Source organism: Alligator mississippiensis, chromosome 7 (assembly GCF_030867095.1).
Source record: "Alligator mississippiensis isolate rAllMis1 chromosome 7, rAllMis1, whole genome shotgun sequence".
Classification (NCBI taxonomy): Eukaryota; Metazoa; Chordata; order Crocodylia; family Alligatoridae; genus Alligator; species Alligator mississippiensis.
Window position 1 is genome coordinate 1,183,951 of NC_081830.1, and position 22,783 is coordinate 1,206,733.

General features: G+C 52.3%; 2 long non-coding RNA genes and 1 pseudogene across 2 annotated transcripts; 1 reads left to right on the plus strand and 2 right to left on the minus strand.

Moving 5' to 3' along the window:
- Positions 1–717: 717 nt before the first annotated feature.
- On the minus strand, positions 718–9,451 carry LOC109285109 (uncharacterized). Its single transcript, XR_009463621.1, has 5 exons — positions 9,297–9,451; positions 6,814–6,957; positions 6,047–6,211; positions 5,537–5,661; positions 718–5,260 (listed from the first exon to the last, which is right to left on the minus strand). It is a non-coding gene; the product is annotated as an uncharacterized LOC109285109 (long non-coding RNA).
- A 1,191-nt stretch (positions 9,452–10,642) lies between these two features.
- On the minus strand, positions 10,643–22,215 carry LOC109285111 (uncharacterized). The gene is made up of 4 exons (XR_002092779.2): positions 22,127–22,215; positions 12,391–12,694; positions 11,841–11,923; positions 10,643–10,868 (listed from the first exon to the last, which is right to left on the minus strand). It is a non-coding gene; the product is annotated as an uncharacterized LOC109285111 (long non-coding RNA).
- LOC132251985 (5S ribosomal RNA) lies at positions 12,313–12,429 on the plus strand (annotated as a pseudogene).
- Positions 22,216–22,783: the final 568 nt, after the last annotated feature.

A 22,783-nucleotide genomic window follows, 5' to 3' on the forward strand; every position in this document is an offset into this window, starting at 1 on the left:
CGGGAGCGCCTCTAGCGTGGCGCATGCGCACAACGCCCCTTGCTTCCCTCGGGAGCACCGCCGGCTTGACGCATGCGCACAACGCCCCATGCTTCGCTTCGGAGGACGGCGGACTCGGCGCCTGCGCATAACGCCCGCTGCTTCCCGGGGGCCTGCGCTGGTTTGGCGCGTGCGCATAACGCCCCTGCCTGTCTGCTTCCCACCCAGTGGCCTCGGATCCTTCAACTGCCTCCCATCTTTGGGGACAAGTTTCAAGCTGGGGGTTTCACATTCCCTCCCCTGGAGGTCCTTTCCCCAGTGGGGGTGCGGGGAGAGACTGCCGGGGTGGGAGGGGAGCGTGGGCGTGTGTGAGCGTGTGCCTCTCTGTGCCTGTCTGTCAGTGGGTCATGTGTATGTGTGCCTGTCTGTTTCTGTGTGCCCGTGTGTATGTGTGTGTGTGCATGTCCATGTACAGAGAGGGTGCACACGCCTGTGTGCGCACATTGGGCCATAGCGCAGGTGGGGAGCAGGGAGAAGAGGTGGGTATGTGCCCCCCCAGCCCAGCAGGGTCCACCCAGCCTGCCCTGCCACCAGGACCTTAAAGCCCAGCTCCCATGGGGGAGGAGGCCTCCAATTTTGTGCTTGCCTAGCGCCCCAGTGCACCTTAATCCCCTTCTGGAGGGGTGGGGAGGCAGGCGTGTTACACAAATTGCCAATTGCTCAAATCACGAGACGAGATAAGGCAAGATGCCGAGTTTATTGATTGAGCGCTTAATACACACACACACACACACACACTAACCCAATTTCTGTTCTGCAGTGGTATACGTTACTGGTCTTATCGGTGCTCGGATCAACTTAGTGGCCAGCCAAGTTGATCCCGAGTGGAAACCGGGCTCCTGCCGGTCCATCTCGTCAGATGAACCGATGCTCCAGGATGACGTGCAGAACAAGGCCCAGAATCAATACGTCTCGCCCCATCTTTTATAGCCTTGTCAATTCACCCAGTCCTCTGGGCTCTTGCTGTGTTATCGCTGTGTTCTTCCTTGAAGACTGATTGCCGTTGTGCTCTCGCTGTTTGGGGGCAGATTCTTCTTGCTTGGTCTTTCATCTCTCTGCCTTCTTCAGCTAGTCGCCAGCTGATGTTTTCCTTTTCCACAGACACACTCTGAGCCAGCATACACAGGTCGAACACTTATGTCCAGCTACAGAGCAATACAAAATGGAGTTTCTTAAGGCAATGCAAAACTCAAGAAAATACATACGATTAAAAGCAATAGGCAAAAAGCCTTGATGGCTGAAGACTGCAAGCAACGACCCCCCTGAAGATTGCAGACCACAAAGCCATTAGATCATGTCCTAACAATCCCAGCCTGCCAACAGGACAAGGAGGATGACCTTTGTGTCTGACTCAGCCGAATCCACAGGCTGGTATGGACTGCGAGCACTATAAAGAATGAACACAAAGACAAAGCTTTGGATCTCTTCCACCTGCAAGAAGGCGTTTTAGGCACATCCAACAAGACCTGACTCCATCACTCGGCTCAGCCTGGCTGGCCACCAGACTGACCTGAGCAGCTTCAGCACTTGGTAACACCTTTATTGAGCACGGTTTTGAAGTGATGTGTTAATGCACATTAAAGTAGGCTAATGTGCATTAAAGCATGTTAATGTGCATTTTACCTCAAGCACGTCCCATTAATCGATGTTTCGGCTCGTTGAAGCCTCTCCACTTGGGGAGTAACTTTGCGCTCGACCAATCCTGAATGCTGATTTTGGACGGAGAGGAGGGAAGAGGAGCTCTGATGTCTTGCAAGTGATGGGTCACTCGGGACAATTTACCAGCCAAGGGTTCGGTATCCCTAGCCTTCAGCACACCTACGCTGGCTTTCCCTCCTCCTAATACAGTTGAGAGACCGCGTGTCACCGCCTTCTGCAAAAATCACCTGAGGGACAGCTCAGGATAGAGACACCCATGAGCAGCACGGAGACGTGGGCTATCAGATATTTTCCTAGTAAACGTAGTAGTTCTCCCAAATGCGTTTACTGCAGGTCCCATCTGCATAAAGACTAGACGAGAGCGAACGCTAATCGTAGCACAAAGAAGAAGAGTGGAGCTGTCATGGATCACGCCCATATCGCGTTACTAATAAGCGCAGATCCTTTCTAAACCCATCCAATGAAGGGCGGTCTGGTGGGATCTGTAACCTCGACCATCCTGAAGATGCATACAGCGGCACATGCTCCAGTTGCCGTCCATCCTGAACAGCAAATGTTCAATGTTAGAGCAGCAATGCCAGGCCTTGTGTCTTGCAAGCAGCTCATGGTCTTGAGGTTGCTCGCGTGATGTTGCTTTCCTTTGTCTATCACTGCGAGAAGGTTTTCTGACACAACGTAGCAATAGGTTTGTTACTAGCTCAACTTAACTGAACTTGGCGCTAATCGGCTGAATCAGAGGGATGGAATGATTGGATCTGTTAATGAAAGGTGATAAAGGAGACCAATGAACAATGGTTAAAGTAAGACAACGGAAAAAAGGCCAAATTAAGAGGTGTGCTCATAATGGGGATGTGGAACAAAGGGCTGTGCTGACAGGATGAAATATGGACAATAAGCCGACTGCAGAGAGATGATCCACAGGCAAGGAGCTGTCAAAGGAGTCAAGTTAAGAAAAGCATGAAAGGGGGAAGGAAGAAAGTTAAGCATGTCGTCGTCGTTGTCATCATTTACATCATGAATCCAGCTTTCAACACCTGTCTGGATCATCCTGGCCAACGACGCCCCCTTTGCTCCAGGAACCGAGTGGCCGTCTTTTGCATGAGGGTCCCTCATTTCATCCCTCGGAGCATGCCCCCTGCCCCCTCTCACAGCCTGGGCCCTCTGCCCCGTGCCCTTGTAACCCAGCACTGGGACTAATGAGAAAACGTTAGTCCCTTTTCAGCGGGGTACTTTATTGCTAAGGGTGCTGGGGAGTTTTACACTTATTAGAGACCATTAGCTTATTAGGAGTTGTGTTACCCTACCACACACGCACGCACGCACACTCACATACATTCTCGCAGGTGACACACACACACGACCCCGAGGGCACTGGAGATAGGGATGGCCGGTCCCTATCCGTTGATGGAGCAGGGCATCTGACCTGGCGCGGGCGCTGGTGCTGAGGCACGTTCCTGCATCATCCTCTCTTTTGCCCCCTTTTCTACACTTTATGTTGCTGGGCAAGATTTCTAGATGCTTCTTCCGGCATGCGGTGCTTGGTCAGCACATCACAAGCGCCCTCTCATCTCACCAGTTGGAGCTGGTTTGAAGCCGGTTCCTCTTTATCGAGGATATTGTGCGGCCAGCTGAAAGAGTCGGCCTTCAAAACAGTCTTATCTTCGGTTACAAAAGCAACCACGGCCTTCTGTTGTCTTCATGCCACCTGCTGCTTCTTCGGTAGTCACATGCACCACATTTGCACACTTCATGATATGCTGAACCTTATACAATGGATGTCATGCCCTATGTGTCCTGTATCGACCCAGGCTCAATTTGATATTGAGGTCAATACTCGTATCCCATGCACGCCTCCGCCATTGCAAGTCCAATCCAGAAAATAAACCCCTCCTGGATCTTCATGTTTCTCTACAATATAAGCAACAACACAAGTCTCTCTACTCTTTCCCTATCCTTCTAAGCTTGCCAACAGCCACTACCATAGACAAAACACACAAACCACACGCAACAGTTGCGATCGCACAGTAGGATTAATGCTGGCTTACTTATTTAATGTGAACCTCTCACCGAGCCTCTGCAGAGCGATGTCTTCGGCGTCTAAAACCTGAAAGATAAGAAGACAAACCCGCATCCGGGGAGGTTTTATCCCATATTGTTTAATTGAGCACGGTGTACCCATATACATACCCTCGGGCCCCGTGTCAATCTGGCACACCATCGGGCCAGCTAGGTTAACAGTGCAACATGGACTTTCTCATCTGGTGTGTAGGTTATGGCGGGGTTTCCTGTATTTCAGGTACATTACCTGGTCCCCTACTTGCCATAGCTGGGGGGCAACCTCGTGCTTTCCTTGCATCTTAGCTCAGGTTTTCAACAGGGCTTCTTCTGGTTTGTGCTTATACACTGCCTTGTCTTCTTGCAGCTATTTAATCCACGAGATTACACCTGTTTCTTGAATTTCATCTGGTCGGAGCTGCAGCGGGTTGATCCGGAGCTCCATCGGACGGTCAAATATAATGTGATATGGCGTTAAACGTGGTCTCAGTCGGGTGGCTGATCTAACGGCTGCCAAAAGAAGGGGCGACTTCTCAGTCCATTTCTTACCGCTGGCACACACAACCTTCCTCAACGCTTCGGCTCGTTGTCTCCACCTGGCCGGAGGACGGTAGGACACACGCCGCTTCTGTTGTATCCCTAAAGCCTGTGTCAGGGCTTTCGTAGTTTCTCCCACAAAGTACGGTCCCCTATCTGAGTCAGTTATCGCCCGGGTCCCAGGCCTGGAGAACACTCCCTTGAAGACCACGTTAGCCGTAGCTCCTGCGGTGTGTGCCTTTATTGGGAAGGCTTCAGCCCCTCCCGAAAAAGCATCCGCCACTGCTAACAAGTATTTATACCCTTCCTTAGTCACCGAAAGTGCGTCTATATAATCCATTTGTAACCCGGACCGTGGACTGGTCCTTCTTTGATACATCGGGGGAGTGTCTCCCCCAGCTTAGCATTTACTAATTGGCATCTTAGGCACCCGTTTCTTTACCGGGTCCCTTGTTCCATGACGTGCTGCCCCTGGTTACGGTTCCCTCTACCCCTCCATGCAACCACTGCTGACATTGGGCAATTATTTCTTGCTTTCCTGCACCCGAGGGTCCCCACTGGATTGCGCGGAAGAACGGGTTGCAGCAGACACGCCGACGGGCACTTGGCGAGGCCTTGTCTTCCCCTTTTCCATGCACTCGTGCATGTCAGGCTTGAAGCCGACCTGGCCGTGCCCTAATCCATTTTAGACTGTCTTCCCCAGTTTCTCTATTACTGACTTCCTTTCTATCCACCGTCCACCAACCCCTTTTCTCCCAGTCTCGTGCCTCGTACTGGAGGCTCTTAATAACAAAGTCTGGTCCCTGTACAAGTGCAATGGATCCGGGCCTTCATGCTGGGCCAGAACCTGGAGTACTGCAGCCAGTTGAATTTTTAACTAGCTGTTTATTGCTTAAGGGAAGGGAATCTTGACTTTTTCAGGAATGCTGAGGGCCCAGCCATGGAGAAGGCGTCCTTCTGGCTCCTTCCCCTGCAAGACAAGGGACATCACCTTATTCATGAGCCTCCCGGGGGGTTCTGCTAATAATCATATACCTGGGGGGGCGGATGGTGCCTTGAGGAGGGAGGAGCCCTCTTGTAGGGGGGCAGGAAGCGAGGGACCCCACAACTGGGAATGGAGGGAGAGAAGATACCAGGGCTGCTAGAGAGGGCGAGGTCCCAAACCACTCAGGTCCCCGCTCTCAGAGGCAGCTGTGCTGAGCCCTTCCCTGCCCCGGGAATACGTGCCCCACTCCTTCTCACGGACCTGATGCTCAGCTGCCCCTCGTCCCGGGAGCATTTCTTCTGGCATTGTTCCCTCCTCCCGATAACCAGCTCCAGTTGCTGCAGCCGGATGCTTTGCTGCCTCCACTCCCTGCCCAGCCGGAAGAGCTGCGGGGCGGAGGAAGGAACAAAGTGGGCATCAGGGCACGGAGCGGCGAGCGGCCTCATGCGACGTGGCCCCACGGATGCACAGGCTGGGCATCTGTGGGCCCCGATGCAGGGACAGGCGGAGCCCTGTCCTCCAAGGCACACATGCTGGGTATTGCTATAGGGTCTCACCCACTGACCACCGCTGTGAGACACGTGTGATCACCCGCGTGTGCACACTCATCCCCAAGACACACATGGGGGCCACGCTCCCACCCACAAATTGTAGCGTGTGCAGAATCCACCAAATACAGGCACCCACCAGGCCAACAGCCCCCAGACCCACCCCTCACCAGCCCCACAGCCCTTCCCAGCCCCAAAGACTCCGGGTTGCTCACGGCCCTACCTGTCTCCTCACTCCCTACAGCTGCCCCAGGATGGCAGGATTGGGCTCCAGGAGCAGCAGCAACCTTTCCTCCCTCTTCAGCTTCTTTTCAAGTCTCTGGCTCGCCCGCAGGGCCACTTGGGTGCTCTGGCGGAGCCTCTGGAAGTGGCCCAGGTCACTGATGCTCTGCCAGGGGACATGGGACAGTGCCCTGAGCGCAGGGCCGTGACGGGGAAGGAGTCCCGCTCCCCACTCGGAGGATGCTAAGGTGCTGGCAAACCCCTTCCACCCTCCGTGTCATCGGCAGCAGCTCCCTGCCAGCTCTGGGCCCCAGCAGGCAGCTGCGTGGCCCAGGAGGGATCGTACCCAGAGCCCGTGACTGCAGCCTGGCACAGCAAAGGGGAGGACTGGGGCACCATCAGCTCCTGGGCACTGGGCCCAGGTCACATGCATCTTGTGCTCTGGGTACGGGCCCAGGAGGGAGATCTCCCAGGCTCTATCACTGGCTCTGCCACTCACCCCCTGAGTGCCCTTGGGCAAGTCCCTCCCACAGCCCCTGCCTCAGTTTCCCCATCACTAAAACCCAGCAGGCTCAAGCACTTGGAGACGCCCAGATGCTGCAGCCAGAGGAGTTCTCGCCTGGCCTTTCGGGGCTCCCGGGGACCTCGGTGACTCCTCTGCCCTTGGGGGCAAGGATGTCCGGCCGTTCAGTAAGTGTACTATAACTGCCCGCGTGGCAGAACCGCTGGCAACAGATCCAGCTCTGCGGATGCCTCCCGGGCACTCACTCGGGTCTTGTCCCAGGGCTCCTGGCACCGGAGCAGCTCCTCCTCCGCGGGGTCCCAGTACATCCGGGCTCTCATGGTGCCCTTGGAGCTGGCGGGCGGTGGCTGGGGATTTCCGGTCCCTTGCTGGGCTTCCACCGGTGGGAGCTGCAGAAGGAAAGCAGATCGCTTAGCAGAAACCAACCTCCCCCGGGTGAGAAGCAAGCCCCCGGCAGGACGTGGGGAAGCCGCAGGGGCTCGTCCAGCTCAGTGCCGACCCAGGGCCCGGCACCGAAGTCCCCCTGGTCTGCTTCGCGGAGAAGCAGGCAAGAGCGAGCGGCATCGCTGCTCCCCGAGGGAGAGCTCTGCGAATTCAGCGGCCTGGCACCAAGACAGCCCGAAAAAAGGTTGTGGGGGAGCTTGGGACGACGTCCTCCATCAGTAAAACACTCCAGCAATGGGGAGAGTGGGACTCAGATTGCAAGACTTGGCAACCAGGGGGAGCAGATGTGAGACAACTCCCAGCAAGTCTCTTACCTGCGCAGTCTGGGAGCTGCTCCTTTCCTCCACATCCCTGTGCCCAGGGGACTTAGGAACTAAGCGGGTTATGATTAACATGGCAGGCAACTGGGTCCTAATAATGCTAATAACTAACTGTGCTAACTACCTACTAACTACACTAAAACTAAGACTAATTCCTAACACTGCTAGTGCTACTGGCACTAATAACTAAGAATACAGACAACGGAGCACTAAGGAACAAAACCCAGCCACGACTACGATGCAACGTGCGAGCCCACTAACTCAACTAGTCTCAGCCGTGTCGACCACAGAGCAACCAGGACAAATCCTTGGCTCTGCTTCTGTCTCTGCCCCAGCACCATCGTCGCGGCAATGTGATGACAGAGAGGACGCGCATCACAAAGCACCTGAGCCAGGCCCGGGTCAAGCATAGCTGGGCAGGGGCAACTGGGCCAGGTCCTCCAGCCAAGGCACTACCAAAGATTGCCATGGTGTTTAGGAGTCTCAGGGGGGTCTTATTGCATCCTAACCCCCTAGCAATGCAGAGCCGCAGTCCCTCCTCCTCTCCGATGCTTTATTATCCCTTAGTTGGACAAGCAACATTGATGTGCGAATGGCTGCAAGTTGGAGTAGGATTAAAAGGAGATGCCCAAGCACCACAACCAATGGGTTAGTTAACTCAATGGGTTAACTCATGACCCTTCCCAAACTCAGCCTTGGCTGTGGATCAGGCCCCGCGTTGAACATCCAACCTCAGCAGTGCCCAACCCAGGGGACAGGGGCTGGCCTGCAAGTTGTCCTTCCCTTCACGTGTCTAAGGGGCCGTCGGCCTCTGCCACACAGCTCCAGAAAGGCTCCTTGGGGCGGCCGAGCCGGGGATGGTCTAAAGCAGCAGGAGATGCCCCCTGGGAGGACAGGACTGCAGGGTGTGGGCGTCGTTAGGTGTCAGCATTATTTAGCCATTAGTAGCCCCTAGCGTTAGGAATATCCTTGGTTTATAAAGACACTAACCCAGGGACCACGGAGGGAAGGTGATGTCCATGGACAGCACGAGGACGTGCTTGCTGGGCGCTTGCTTTCACTGCCGACACTTTGGGTCTGGCAAACTGGCTCTCTCTCTCCCCCTTGTTGAAGTGCTTCTCCAGCAAGGACCATTGTCCGGGGCTGCGCGTGCTCCTGCACCTCCTGTCCCTTGTCTCCCCTTGCCGTGCACTGTGCAGGATCGCTTCTGCCTGCTCTTCTCCTTAGAGGATCGCAGGCAGTGAGGGCTGGAAGGGACCTCAGGAGGTCGCATCCAGTGCAACCCTCTACAAACAACAGGGCCATCCGTGACTACATCGTCCCACTCCAGGCTTCGTCGTGCCTGGCCCTAAACACCTCCAAGGATGAAGCTTCTCCCACCTCTCCGGGCTCCCTCCCTGAAGCCCTGGGGCCAAGCCAGGCGGCTCCAAGCATGAAAACCTACCTCCTGCTTAGTTCAGGCTCCTCTTTGGTAGCCACAACACCCTGGCCCCATCACACGCCCTGTGACCTTATCAGGCTCTGTACTTGATGCAGGATATTATTTTACACAGTAATGAGTAAATATGCATAGCTAATGACATTCTCTCCCTTTAGGACATGTAATTCATGAATAAGCAGCTTTTTTTTTTCAGTAGAGCTTAGCTTTGAAAAAGAAACTGGGAATAAGGAACCAAAAATGAGGAACTGGGAATAAGCAACAAACTTCAGCCTCATGCTCAGCCCCAGCTGCCGGGAAGAGCCTGGTGCTCCCTGGCCCCAGCCCGCAGCGGCAGCCCACCCTCGCCCTGTGCACAGATCCTGGACACCTGCCCCCCACACCTCCCCCAGGGAGCGCGCAGCACCAGCCTCCCCCCTCCCCAGGGCTCTGTCCCACGCACCACCCCAGCCCCACTCCCGCCCTAAGTGTGGGGGCCTCAATCTGCACCCCTCCCCCCACACTCCTTCCCCCACAGCAGACTTACCAGCCCAACACCGCTCTCCAAGCTGCCGGGCTGCGTATCGGCAATCAGCTCTGTATCAACCGCTTATGGCTCGGAAAAAATCGGCCATCGGTATCGGCCCAAAACATCTCTATCGGTGCACCCCTACTTCCAACCTCTCCCCCAGGCTCGGGATCCCTTCCCCAACACCAACCCCCCCTCCTGCTGCTCCTCCACCTCAGCCCCCAAAACTTTCCCCATCCCCCGCATCCTGCCCCTCGCTTCAGCCCCCACCAAGCACCTTCCCCTTCCTCCCCACCTGGACACCCTAGCCCTTCCCGCACCCGCATCCAGCCCCAGCTTCTGGCCCCTTCCCCACCACCTCCTGCCCCTTCACCCCCCACACCCACTCCACCCCTGCCCCCCGCCAGAGCAGGATCATTCACAGCTGTCTCTCTTGCCCCTTCCAAGCCCCCAGCAGCACTGTGTCGTGGGCCAGGGGCAAGCAGAGAGCGGGGGATGGGGGTCAAGGCCACTGGAGAAGGCAGCCACGTGGGAGGAGACCACGTCTCCTCCACCGTGTGTACGGAGGGGGGCTGAGGAGTTCAGGCCCTTGGGGGTAGCTGCAGGGTGGCAGCTTGGAAGTCTAAGGGCAATTCAGGGGCCGGGGGTGACTGCAGAGAGGTGGGGGTAATTGTGGGGGGGACTTTGGGCAGCTGGGGGCAACTGTGGGAGGAGCTGGGGGTAACTGCGGAGCAGCAGCTTGGGGGACTGGGAGAAACTGGGACCACCTGAAAGGAGGCAGAAACGGGCCGAGAGCCCAAGCATTTAGGGCGCCTGTACACAAGTGCAGAGGCTGCTCCAAGGCGCTGCAATTACAGCATGTCGGAACAGACTCGTAATCACGTCTGCTGCAGCGTGCCCGTTAGCATGCCCCAGCGAGCCCCCGCTCCCGTCCCATTTATCAGCATCCCCCACCCCAGGCACTTCGACTGAAGCGCGTTTGACCGGCTTCCAATAGAGCCCCGCCACCGCGGGGTTTTGAAGCGGAGGATCCTGATACATAAGACATTGCAGGGCTTTAATTAAAGCAGCTCTTGAAGCCACTCTAATTCATTAAAGTGCCCCCTCCCTCCCAGAGCACGTGTAAAAAGGCCCTTACTTGCTTGCCCCTTAACACCCAAGAGCAGAGGTTGATCCCCCAGTCCGGCGCCCTGCCCGCCACAGCCCGGGGCAGACCCCCATCCCGCCGGGGGCTGCAGAGGCGGGAGGTGCCGCAGACGAGCACCAGGTCTGCTTGAACCGGCCCAGATCTCCAAACTCCCCTGCAGCCCATGCCCAAGACGCCGGGTTTCCTGCTCTAGTCAATGACCTCGGATGGGTGCAATTTCTATTTATTTCTCTCTTTTGGAGCTGGACGGCAGCAGATCCCTGGTGCACTTGGAAGGCGTCAGTCCACTGGGATTTATATCCCTGGGAAAGAGGGAGGGTCTTGTACCTCCTGTCCTTCCCCAGGGTGCAACGCTGGTCCCGCTCCTTCTTTACCTTCATGGTCTTCTCTCCCACGCTGTTTTAGTTCTTACAAATTATTGAAGCATTTTCACATGAATATCTCTGTTATAGCAAAATAAAAGTAAATCGTTTGGCTACTTAAATAAGAGCTAATGCATTTGCTCACATCAATCAGTATGACTATGACTAGAGTCCCATGCGGGTCTGATTGTGACAGCCTGCTTCTGGTCTGCACCCGACATTACAAAACTGACCCTGAACCTGCTTTGGCAACTCTTTCTACCTGCAGACCAACCTGACCTTCTGGAGGCAAACTTGCAAACCAATTTGCCCTCCCAAGACCCAAAACAAGCAAGGTTTTTGCTCAACCCTCCAAGCTGCTCCCTGGAGGCCCAAACTGCCCCAGCCCCCAGGTACACACGGTGCAAGAGACTCCACCCAGGCAGAGGGGCTCAATGAGGGTGGTCGTCGCCTTCTTCCTGGGCAGCCTCATGGCCCCATCTCCTGCCTCACGAAGAGGGGGCAACGCACGGCATGAAGCAGCAACTAGCAAGAGACTGGGACGCACTGGAGGATAATGGGAGGCACTGGGCAGACACAGCGGTGACAGGGGAACCTAGCACAAGATTGGGACACACTGGGGGAAACTGGAGGGAGCTTTGGCATACTGGGAGGCTTTGGGGGATAACGAGGGACACAGTGATAGGGGAACTTAGCAGACTTGGATGAGCTGGTGGAAACTGGGAGGCACTGTGGCATACTGGGAGGCACCGGAGGGACATGGTGATAGGGGAACATTGTAAGGGACTGGGATGCACTGGAGGATACTGCCAGGCACTGGTGCATACTGGGAGGCATTGTGGCATACTGGGAGGCACTGGATGGAGACTAGCAGCTGTCTGCCTCTTACAAGTTGGTCCTGATCTTTTCCATTCCTCCCCCTCCCCTCCCCAGCCCCTTCCCCAGGTTCCTGCTCTTGCTGTCCTGCCCCACTGCCCCAACACCCCCGTTTCCTGGCACCCCAGGCAGCTGACCAAGAGAGCTGTCCCTGTGCCAGCCACCGCCCCCTCTTACCAGGGGCCCGCTGGAGATTCACCTCCACGTTGTTCCCACTGACGTTGGCCATGATCCCACCAGCCGCGAGCAGGGTATTGGGCCTGGGAAGTGGGAGGCAAGGATGGGTGGATCAGTTATCCATGCATCCATCTATCCCCGACTGACCTTTCCCATTGCTCCCCCCTTTCCTCCCAACCCAGGCCCTACTCCTGTCCTCCTGCACCAGTGCCCCCATGTTTCCCAGCCAGCAGACCAGGGGGATGGGTGGACCCCCGCTGCTGTCCCCACACATATATGCAAATGTGTTTGCAAAGATAGATAGATAGATAGATAGATAGATAGATAGATAGATATGTTCGCGTATATGCATACACGTATATATGTACGTATATTTTGCAGGCATACACATTTATATACCCTACCACAGCTGGGGGGGGACCTTCTGGGCTGTAACAGGGCCGAGGGGGGGCCCTGTGGATTGCCTCCTTACCCCTACGGCCAGACCAGACTGATTCCACCTGATCCTATCCGATCACAGAAGCCAAGCAGTCCCGGGCCTGGCTAGTACCTGGATGGGAGACCGCCTGGGAATCCCGGGTGCCATGACTGTTTCAGGCTGGACGCAAGGAAGAATTTCTTCACTGTCCGAGCCCCCAAGGTCTGGAATAGCCTGCCATCGGAGGTGATTCGAGCACCCACTTTGAATGCCTTCAAGAGAAATGTGGATGCTTATCTCGCCGGGATCCTGTGACCCCAGCTGACTTCCTGGCCCCGGGGTGTGGGGCTGGACTCTGATCCTCTGGGGTCCCTTCCAGCCCGAATGTCTGTGACATCTATGAAACTTCTGGAGGTTTCTTCACCAATCTTCTGCCCTAAAGGAAATAAAAAGGCAGTGAAAAACCAGCCTGACAAGTGCCCTGACCACCACCAACAACCTATTGGCACGTTGAGAGAGAGAGAGAGAGAGCTGGCACCCCTTCTCAACTGGACATCACCTTGAAGGAGCCTGTGACTGGCCATCGCAGCGTGACTCCACAAGCTGCAGATAGATGACTTAGTGTGAATGGTGTGCTGCTAAATCGTCTGACTCAGTTGCCCACTACTATGCAATAAACCCTGGTTTGCTGAACCCACATGGTAGTTTTATGTCCAACATTATTTGGTGGAGAATGCGAAAGGGGCAATGGTAGTCTCCTGTGACTCTCAATAAGTCCGGCATGCTGCCTTGTCCCTCCTCATAAGACTCCTGCTTAGAAAGCAGGCAACCTGAGCAATTATTGTCTGGTATATAGGACAACTGAAAGGACCTTTATGGACGAATTAAGATTTCAGAACTCCTTTGATAGAAAGGGGCATATCCCAGCAGGGGGATTAGGATTATAGGACTCCTTTTATTAGGAAAGGGGTATATCCCAGAAGGGAAAACTGACTGGGGTTGGAAGTTGGTACCCTCTAAGGTAGAGAGGGGAGGGTGCAGGAACGGGGAAGATGTTCAAGAGGAAATCTAACTCTGGAGAAGGAATCACACTCCAATCGGGTGCAGAATTAGGAAGTGCCCAGTCTCAAAAAAGAAATTATGGAAGGGGCGACCTCATCCTGGAGGGTGGATGCTTGTCTCTCAGACCTGGAAGATCAGTTTGAAAAGTACTGTATATGTGAAAAGCCATCTGCTCCGAGGCAACACAGCGCTGCTGTGTGGCTTCTTTGGCAAGCAGTTAAAAAAGCAATAGAAGAAACACCAAGACAAGCAAGGAAGATCAAAGAGAAGAAAGCAGAGAAACAGGTTCAGGAGTTGAAAAAAACCCTCACTGTCAGATGTCTGTTAAAGCTTTGCAGGCGACTGTTATACAAAAGACAACAACGGAGAAGAGGAATGAGTTAACAAACACGTGGAAAGTTAGAGAGCAAAGCAGTGCAGAGATTGATGGATGCAAGGGCCAGGGCAGGCAGGAGGGGCACAGCCAGATCCACCTCAGTTGGTACAGCCTTCGCTACCTCCCAGTCCCCCGTAGGGAAGGAATACTTTACTCCAAGCGCCCAGGGGGACTAGTAGGATAAATTTGTTTCAACTACTAGGGGTGCCCAAACATGCAAGGCTTAGTGGGAGATAAGGGAGATATGAAACCCCCCCCAATGCTGATTGACACTGGAGCCTTGATCAGCATGTTTTGTAACAGCGCTGGGTCCCAAATGGGGTTATGGTGTACCCTAAATCATTTACAGCAGCAATCTTATACTGGAAAGTTAGAAAACTCACTGGTTAATAAGGAGTGAAAATTGCTAGAGAAACATGCAGTACAGAAAGATAAGCGGAGGAGAGAGCGAGAATGGGATTTTAGGAATGACTGCTGTATACGAAACATAGCAACCTCGAGAGAGCTGTCATTTGGTCTCAGAGATCGTCCAAGGTGTTTACACACAATCATTTTTATTGCTGGTCTGATAAGAGGTCAGCAGCAGAAAAAAATTACCCGCTGTGCGGGAAACTATGTAAAGTTGGTAATAAAAGTAAAAGTCTAAGGAGTCTAGTGAGTGAGCAGCTTCGCAAGATTCATAGATTCATAGATTCATAGATGTTAGGGTCGGAAGGGACCTCAATAGATCATTGAGTCCGACCCCCTGAATAAGTAGGAAAGAGTGCTGGGTCTAGATGACCCCAGCTAGATACTCATCTAACCTCCTCTTGAAGACCCCCAGGGTAGGGGAGAGCACCACCTCCCTTGGGAACCCGTTCCAGACCTTGGCCACTCGAACTGTGAAGAAGTTCTTCCTAATGTCCAGTCTAAATCTGCTCTCTGCTAGCTTGTGGCCATTGTTTCTTGTAACCCCCGGGGGCGCCTTGGTGAATAAATACTCACCAATTCCCTTCTGTGCCCCCGTGATGAACTTATAGGCAGCCACAAGGTCGCCTCTCACCCTTCTCTTGCGGAGGCTGAAAAGGTCCAGTATCTCTAGTCTCTCCTCGTAGGGCTTGGTCTGCAGGCCCTTGACCATACGAGTTGCCCTTCTCTGGACCCTCTCCAGGTTATCCGCATCCTTCTTGAAGTGCGGCTCCCAGAATTGCACGCAGTACTCCAACTGCGGTCTGACCAGCGCCCGATAGAGGGGAAGTATCACCTCCCTGGACCTATTCATCATGCATCTGCTGATGCACGATAAAGTGCCATTGGCTTTTCTGATGGCTTTGTCACACTGCCAGCTCATGTTCATCTTGGAGTCCACTAGGACTCCAAGATCCCTTTCCACTTCTGTGCCACCCAGCAGGTCATTCCCTAGGCTGTAGGTGTGCTGGACATTTTTCCTCCCTAGGTGCAGCACTTTGCATTTCTCCTTGTTGAACTGCATCCTGTTGTTTTCTGCCCACTTGTCCAACCTGTCCAGGTCTGCCTGCAGCTGTTCCCTGCCCTCCGGCGTGTCCACTTCTCCCCATAGCTTTGTGTCATCTGCAAACTTGGACAGAGTACATTTCACTCCCACGTCCAAGTCGCTGATGAAGACATTAAAGAGTATCGGTCCAAGGACCGAGCCCTGCGGGACCCCACTGCCCACACCCTTCCAGGTCGAGACCGACCCATCCACCACGACTCTCTGGGTGCGACCCTCTAGCCAATTCGCCACCCACCGGACTGTGCAGTCATCCACGTCACAGCCTCTTAACTTGTTCACCAGTATGGGGTGGGATACCGTATCGAAGGCCTTCCTGAAGTCCAGGTATACGACATCCACCCCTCCTCCTGTGTCCAGGCGTTTCGTAACCTGGTCATAGAAAGAGACTAGATTGGTCAGGCACGATCTGCCCGCCACAAACCCATGCTGGTTTCCCCTCAGCATAATTTGTCCTGCCAGGCTCTCGCAAATGTGAGCCTTGATAATTTTTTCAAAGACTTTACCAAGGATGGAGGTGAGACTGACTGGCCTATAGTTGCCCGGGTCCTCCTTCCTCCCCTTCTTGAAAATGGGGACCACATTGGCCCTTTTCCAGTCCTCCAGGACTTGGCCCGTGCGCCACGAGCATTCGAATATTCCCGCCAGTGGCTCTGCAATGATGTTGGCCAGTGCCTTCAGCACCCTCGGATGGAGCCCATCCGGGCCTGCCGACTTAAAGGCATCCAGTTCTTCCAAGTGACTCTGCACCACCTCAGGATTTATGTATGGAAGTCCGGCACCTTGCTGCTGCCTCTCTACACCCCCAGTGAGAGACTTGTCGTGCCCCTCACTTAGGAACACTGAGGCAAAGAACTCGTTGAGGAGTTCAGCCTTGTCCCCTCTATCTGTCACCAATTGCTTCTGCCCATTTAGCAGGGGTCCTATTCCTCCCTGGGCCTTCCTTTTACTCCCTATATATCTAAAAAACAATTTCTTGTTGTCCTTTACTTGGGTTGCCATCCTCAGCTCCATGGTAGCTTTGGCCCGTCTAACTGCCTCCCTACAAGCACGAGCAGAGGAGGTATATTCATCTTTAGTGATCTCACCCTGTTTCCACTTTTTATGTGCTCCCCTTTTGGCCCTTAGGCTGCCCTGGATTTCTCTGGTCAGCCAGGGAAGCCTCCTGGCCCCTTTCCCTTTTTTGCCTCGCTCGGGGATCGTCTTGCTTTGTGCCCGAAGGATCGTTTCCTTTAGGCACAGCCACCCTTCTTGGGCTCCCATCCCTTCAAAACTCCTACTCTGCAGTGCGTCCTTGACTAATCGCCTGAGTGCAATGAGATCAGCTTTCCTAAAGTCTAGCACTTTCACCCTACTAGTTACCTTACCCACTCGCCGTCTTGTTGAATTCTATTATAAGGTGATCACTATGTCTCCCAGATAGCTACCGATCTGGAGGTCCTCTACCATGTCATCCCCTGTTGCCAGTACCGGTCCAGTAAGACGTTCCCCCTAGTGGGACCATGCACCTCCTGTGTCAGGTGGAGGTCCTGTACACAGGTTAGAAACCTGCGTGAGCGATGGGACCTTGCTGTCTGCGTCTCCCAGCAGATGTCCGGGTAGTTTAGGTCCCCCATGACTACCGCCTCTTTAGCTTTTATGGTCTCCGAGAGTTGCCTCAGGAGCCCCGCATCTATTTCTTCCCCTTGGTGTGGGGGTCTGTAGCAGACCCCTACCACCAAATCCCTTTCTCCTTGCCCCCCATGTAGCCTAACCCACAATCCTTCTACTTCCTCAACCTCGGATTCTGTCTTGATGAGGGTTGATGTATATTGCTCACTGACATAAAGTGCAGCCCCCCGCCCTTTCTTCCCCACCCTGTCCTTTCTGTACAATCTATAGCCCTCAATATGTACCGCCCAGTCATGGGATGAATCCCACCAGGTCTCTGTTAGCCCCACTAAGTCATAGGTGTTTAGTGCAAGCAGGAGCGCTAGTTCATCCTGCTTGTTCCCCATGCTCCTAGCATTAGTATAGGAGGTGATGAAGGTGTTTATGTAATAGTGTGCAAGCAGTGCCGCATGTGCTCTCTGACAGGCAACACGACTTCAGGGAGCTTAAACACAGTTAAAGGAAAAAGCAGAAAGGGTCCGGCTCTGTGAAAAGTCAGGAACAGTGGATGTAAAACAGATTTTGTAATCCTATGTGCCCCGGTGCCTAGCAAAATAGAAGGAAACACAGGTGAAATGAGCTACGCTACTGCACCCCCGCATGTTCTGTTTTGTGGCTTTGCAGAAATTGTGCTGACACGTAAGGTAGAGAGGGACTGTTAGAAGTAATCTGTGTGTGCCCTTAGGGGTAACAGAAAGTAAGAAAAGTGAGGTATGTCCAAAATTAGTGTGGCTATAGCGTAGGTATCCCAGAATGGAAAGTATTAACAGCTTGTTAAGGCAAGGAAAAAGAAAGATGTTTCTGAAAACTCAGTGCCAGCTATTAAGGCTCTTGCTGTAATTAATAGGGTTAATCAAAACAAGTAAATGAAGGCATTTCTTAAGGCACAGGCAGAGTTAAATGTGGCAGAATACAGGCAAATGTTTTAAATGAGGAATCAAACTTTCCCCATAAAGGCAGTGTAAATATTTATTAGAGGCTAAAATAAAATTATAACTTATAGTAGGTTGTTTGTTAAGCTAGGAAATGATTGTGTAGATGTTTAATATGCATAACTCCCCAATTTTAATCTGTTTCGAGGGCTAACAGAAAAACCTGAAAACTAACAATTAACTTCAAAGCTTTGACTGCAGTAACAACTTTCGTAGCTGCTGGTATAGCACAATCCTCTGCCATTCCAGCAGCTACAGCAGGAGGGTAAAATGATTACTGATATTACATTTGGCTAATATAATGGTTTGGTTATTTCCTTCGCACAAAAATGCTGGTATAATTTGGAATTGATATTTATGGGAACAATACTATTGTTTTATCCAAATACCTTAAAGATTTAATCATGTCCCAGCAATAAGACTATGGAAAAAGCTTTCTAAGTAAAAATTCTGACAGAAAAAATGTCCCTGAAAAAAAAACGTATTTTTAAAATGGTAATTTAATTAAATTGTAAGGAGGGTATTGGCATCCCTTCATTTCACATTTGAAAAGAAATTGTAAAGGTCCCAATTCCAATTGCCAAAATGCTGCAATGAACCATTGAAAACAGTAAAATAAATGTAAATAATCCTTATAATGTAATATGTATACACAAGAAAAACACACGTTAGCATTGTAAATTTATAAATATGAATAATATTTTACTGCAAGGAGTTTTCCTTGGCAGGTTGGTGTGTGTTTGTTTTCCTTTGCAGAAGCTATAGCGTAAAATTCAACCCAGCAGCAAAGGTGACTGATAAACCGTGAAGCCTCACCATTGCCATCACCTAAGCCAGGGCTTTATTTTACCACCACAGCAAAAATGGTTTTGTCTGTTCTGTGTTGTTTGGCTTATTGTGTGGTCTTCGTGTATTTGTTCGGTTTGTTTTAAGTTGTCAAAAGTTTAAATGCAGATGAAGATCATAAAGATGTAATGACATTATTGGAAATAAACCATCTAAAAATTACATTGGTCTGCGGATCCCAGACCTGGGCACTTCCGTCCAACCTGGACCAGAAGAATGGCCTAATCTTTGGGTGGACATGAAACTAACTCCAAAAGCACACGCCTTAAAATTTAAATGAACAGAACCGTATTATACTACCAGTAAAATTCATCCTATGGTGATCTAAATTAATAAAGGAAAAAGGCATAAGTGGGTGCATAGTTCCCAGTTAAAACTGGTAAATTAAGCATAACAAAATAACATTGTTGTTTGCATTATAGTAGGCATTAAGCTATAGGAACAGGCAATGATACTGTAAAAGTATCCAGAATGCTGTGGATCCTGTTGGAAAAAGCAGGAGGACTCTTCATTATAATACTAACAGTCGTATTATTAAAATTAATCATAAAAGTGAGTACAACCCAACCATTTCAAGTGTGTTCAGGCCTGAGTCAAGAATATAATGATCCCTACAACAGGTCCTTCATAGTAGATGTAAATATGGATGTGTTTGTTTAAGAACCTGGTGTTTGTAGTTATATGTTAACCAATAGTATTATTTTAACTAATTTAGCTGTCAATGTGTGTTTGTGTAATGTTTTGTCAATAATAGGATGTAACATTAATTATAAAAAAAGGAAATAGTAAACCAGAGCGTTACGACTGACTATAAACTATTTGAAAAAGTAAATTTATATCTAGTAAGCTTTAAAATGTCAGCAGGGGTTCTCCACCACGTAACACAACATCGAAAGTTAGTGCATGCTGTAAACGTCATGCAGGAAAAAGCTATAAAAAGCCATACCACAGTGCAAGTCAACTCCAAACACATAACCAAGGTTTTTATTGAGGCGGAAAAAAATAACATCACGGCTGGTGAAAAACTGTTTGGCTGGTTATCATCAGTCAATGGAATATTTAATTTGATGTTATAGCCAGTCATAGTTGTGTGTTGTGTTTGTGCTGTTAACTTTGCTAGCTATTATTTTGTATTGTATAAATTAAATGTAAAAATTACAGAAGCTGAAAAATGGCAATGCGTGCTTTGAAAGGATACCCTAATAAATTGGGTATCAAAGGGGGGAAATGTTGGAATATGTTATATCTATGCCATTATGGTTTAAAATATGTTATGCTGCAACTTTGCTAATGTTAAACTTATACTATGATTTATGCTTACGAATACTTATGCTAAGCAAGCCATTTGCTTATGCTAAGTAGCCATCTTAACCGTGTCCATTTGCTGAAAAAGCAGCAAGTGAAGCTGTGTAAGTCTGTGTGCTGTGAATGAGGTGGGAGTAATGGTTGAATGGAGGCTGGTACGAACCAGCTACAGTAAGTAACAAGATAAGATACAGAGGTCTTAGGAATGTGGAGATGGTACACCCTGGAACAGTTCGAGACGCCGTCTGACAATGCTGGACCGGCCGTACCAGATGACACGGGGGTCGACACAGGTACGCGTGGGGAAGTGACACCGCCTAAGTTAGGGGATGCGCTCAAGGTCACGCGGGAAGTCTGTAGCGAGGCCAGGGAGCGGCTCGAGGCCTCCGGAGTCTGCATTCATCGACCTCCCAGAGACCATCATTGCTGCCCTGCCTGCCGTCCCCCATGCAGCGTTGCACGACAGAGATAGCTAGCACCTTCAATGACCTTCAAGCATGACAGTCTGCAGAGCTTGGATCCCATCATGCTGGGGATCAGTGCCCCATCCTAACACACACCTTCCTGGCACACACGGCGTGTTCACTCTGCTTGTAGACGCCTTTCTGTCTCGGCGCCAGGGCTGAGCCATTACCAGAGCGGGCTGGGAATCCCAAGGTATTTCCCTGTACAAAATCAAATCCTGCCCACAGGACAGGCTCGTTTCTGGAGGAAGGGCATTGGCCTAAATTACCTTTGCAGACACCCTTGCTTTATTCTTCTGTATTAAGTGACCACTCTCTTTTCTCCACAGCAGCTGGTGCCAGCGGGCCAAAAAAACAGTCTGCCTTCCTTAAGTACATCCTGAATGCCCTGGCCAGAGCGCGCTCGCTCCTGGCACGTTGCCTACCGCGCCCCAGGAAATTGTGGAAAATCACACCTGGGACTGTACCGACACATTACATTTGTTGTAGGAAAAATATAGAGTTAGAAAAAATGGGGTCTGGGAGAGGCTGCTAATTGTACTTTGTGAGAGTTTGCAACTTCGTTCTCATGTAGGCAGGAGGCTGCTTTCAGGGTGCATTATTCGGGAGTGAAGGTGTGCTCCCAAGCGGGTGGCTGTGCCGCCGGAGGGGAGTTGGAGACAGAGGTCAGGAGCCAGCCCAACCAGCGAGTTGTGCCACAAAGGGCCAGAGCACTCCTTGAGACAACGTGGAGGTGCCACCTAGCAAGGGTGGGGGATTAAAGCCAGCATAATGCCATTTGGAGAGGGCCTCATTCTCCCCCTGCAATCACTGGGTCATCAGAAGGCCCCTGAAATCAGAGGTGCTGACCCGTCCTTCTCCACGCCAGTACAGGGAACAGCTGTCTGAGTCTTTAGCTACAGCGCCAGGGGTGGAGCTCAAGCTCTCTAAGCAGAAGAGCAGCATGGCACAGCTGCCGGAGGGGAGCAAACAGCCAGGACTGAGGACCTGCTGGTGTCCCTGACCCTGCTCCCCCTTGGGAGCTCAGGGCCACCAGGGGCCACCTATGAGCTCCTGCAAAGTAGTGTCACGGTTCGTGCCCCCCATGCTATGTTGCCATAGCTCATTGCTACTGCGACAGCTTTTCACGTAGCTGTGCCCAGGGAGTGGCTGCTGAAAGGGAGAGTGAACAGGGCACGACCAGGGATTTTTTTCCCCCACTATTCCTTTCTTTCCTCCAGCCTCCAGCATTTAAGATCCAGGTAATTGGAATTCAGAGGCTGTGCCCCTAACTTCCGTGTCTGCCACTTGGTCGCTTGGGGCACCTACAGACATGCCGCCAGCCTGCTCTGACGTACTGTCATTACCAGGGACCCGGGTTTTCCATTTCCCACGGAAAGATGGTGTTAACCCCGGATGTTATCTTTCACCAGAGGCAAACATGGATTTCTTGTTTAACAAGACAACCCCGTGGATTTTGCCTGCAGGCTGGCAGAGGTGCCTGGGGCGGGAGGGGGGCAGCGGGCAAGCCCCACTGGGGATGCAGCCCAGTCTACACGGGGGACTGCCTCCTCCCCAGGCAAACCCCGGTGGGGTCTGGGGCCAAGGAGGTGCGTTACCCTGCTCAAACTTCCTGCTGGCTGCAACCATGGTCTACAAATCCCAGAGGCACCTGGAAGCAGGAAGAGGAGGTGACGAGCAAGCCCCAGCACTACAGTGAAAGGCAAACCCCCACAGTCCGTACCAGTCTGACAACCAGGGAGAATCCCTTCCTGACCCGTGTGGCAGCATGAGGAATACCCCAGGATGGCAAAGGCGGAGCTATTCCCAGTCATCCCTGACGAGGCTTATCTTCATTTTCTTGAATGATGGATGAGAGCCCACAGCTCTCCTAGGCAGTCCATCCCACCGCCTCGCTGATGCCCTGTCGCTGATGAGCTGATCACCCCAGGGGAAATCTCCAAATGACATCTCTCTCAAGCAGCCCAGTCCAAGGCAGCAACGGGGTCACCGCTGCCCCTCTGAAGCGAGTCAATTGGCCCCTCTCTCAGCGCAAGATGTAGGCGAAGAGTAAGACAAGTGAATCCTTTTGATGACTGACCCGGGTAAATTCACACCTCAGAAGAGCCTGCCATGCCAACCTGGTTCAATCCTTTGCCTTCGATTCCTGGGTTGCAGTGACACGCCTCGAGATCCTGTACGAACCTTGGCCTGTGTGCGGGTTGCTCTGCCGCTCCGGGGGGACGCAGCGTCCTGCCCCAGCGAGCCCCTGCCGGCCCACCCCACAGACCACACGAGGTCACCTGGCGAGGCCCGGGCTGCGCCGCGGCTGGCCACCTTTCGACGTGTGCGAGGAGGGTTTCTAGCACTCGCCCTGCGGTCTCGGCGCGTCGCCCTTGAG